This window comes from Lactuca serriola, chromosome 5 (genome assembly GCF_051521515.1).
Source record: "Lactuca serriola cultivar US96UC23 chromosome 5, Lser_US96UC23_V15, whole genome shotgun sequence".
Lineage (NCBI taxonomy): Eukaryota > Viridiplantae > Streptophyta > Magnoliopsida > Asterales > Asteraceae > Lactuca > Lactuca serriola.
The window spans coordinates 264,294,273-264,296,307 of NC_136412.1; positions in this window are offsets into that span (position 1 = coordinate 264,294,273).

The window sequence follows — 2,035 nt, forward strand, 5'->3', positions numbered from 1 at the left end:
TACTCTTTATCCTAAATCAGCATATATAATCACGTATGTTCTTTAATAAGTATCTCACCCAACATTAAATAATTTGCACATAAACATATATTTAATACTTCAATCGATATTTGTATTAAAATCATGTTCATGAAAGGGACTATGCACTCACTTGAAAAGGTGGTGATTCCAAACTCAGTCAGCGCTTCGCTTCTTAAAAATAATTTCCTTCGACGAAACCTAGTATTATTACCACTAGAGTTTAGTCTATTATTTGTGGAGACTAATTAATAGTCTAGCTATTATTACAGTTATATAAGCGTTAAACAATACTTATATAACCCATAATAATAGCCCAAGTACTTATTATAAGTTCCTAATAACGTTACTATAATTAAATAAAAACTATATTAAAAATAGCGTAGCCGTAGCTCACTTACAGCGGGTTTTATAGAAAACCGGGCTTTGCTTGGAGCAGCGTTCCCGAGCCGAAAATCTCTTCTTCTCGGATCCGTCGAGCACTCCGGGGCTTTTGCCTCGTGCTAGGGAGGTTCCCTAGCCTTTTCGGGGGGTTTCGGGGCTAAGAGGGAGGTTCTAGACAAAGAGTAAAAAGAAGAAAGAATGGGAAAGGTGTGAAAAAATGAGGGTGCGAGAGGTTCTATTTATAGGGTGAAAATGGCTGAACTTGGTGCCACATGTCACCATCTAGTGGCAAGACTTGGGGAGAAAACAATGACCAAGATTGTGCCACATCACCCATTTTTGCACAACACACTTCCGACTTTTAAAATCCATAACTTTCACATACGACCTCCGTTTTTGATGTTATTTATATCCACGTGTAGGTAAAAATAAGATCTAAAACTTTCATTTTGACTCCGTTGGCTAATTCTCGACCGATCTTAAATTTAACAGTACGAGGAGATTATACTGTTAAATGTCCGCGTAAAATTTGTAACTTCTACATACGGACTCTGTTTTCATCTGTCTTTTTACCGTTGAGTTCCTATTAATGAGATATTCAATTCTCATTTAGGTCGTGTAGGCCAAAAACCGCTCGAACTAAAATTCGAGTTTCAGGCCGTGCAGTGCTATGCCAAATCTTAGAAAATTCATAATTTCCTCATACGAAGTCAGATTTGGGCGTTCTTTTTTGGTATGTTCTCGGTTTAACATATACTAAAACTTTTATTTGGATCGATAAGGCTAAAAATTCCTTTATCAAAAATTCACTATTTACGTCTCCCGGTGCCATGCCGGTTTTGCCGTAAAACTTCGACGGGCCATAACTTCTTCGTTATAACTCGGATTTCGATGTTCTTTATATGTACGGAACCCTTGAGACATATTATAAAACTTGGATAAGATTATTTATTCTAAATTATCTTTTGTCGAAAAGTCATTTTTGACCCCTATTATCTCTAAATTGACTAACCCGGATCTACGGGCGTTACATTTGCCTAATAGGTACTAAGTCCATATCTACCGGTGTTTGTCCAATAGACACTAAGTCCATAGCTGTCGATGTTATTTATTAGGCACTAAGTCTGTAGCTTCCAATGTTTACTCACATCATCTTTTATCTCTCATTATTCATCTACCCATGTCATACCTAACATATTTGTAGATATAAAATACATATACAGTTTAAATCATTTTAAAACATGTATAAAATCATTCATCCAGCATAGACAACAAGTATTCAGATAGTATGCACACATAACATGTAATTTATATAGAATACTTCATATTTATGTGTAAGATGAAATTAACTATGCACTCACTAGATAAGGTGGTTACTCGGTACTCGGATAACGTTTCGTTTACTTTAAAATAATTTCCTTCGACGAAACCTACTATTATTACCACTAGATTTTAGTCTAATATTTACCATGACTAATTATTATTATTATTATTATTATTATTATTATTATTATTATTATTATTATTATTATTATTATATGAGCGTTTAAACAATACTTTTCAACCACTATGTACAAATAGGGGTCAGACATAAAACACCGGAGGGTAGGACCATTTTGGCATATAGCACTTC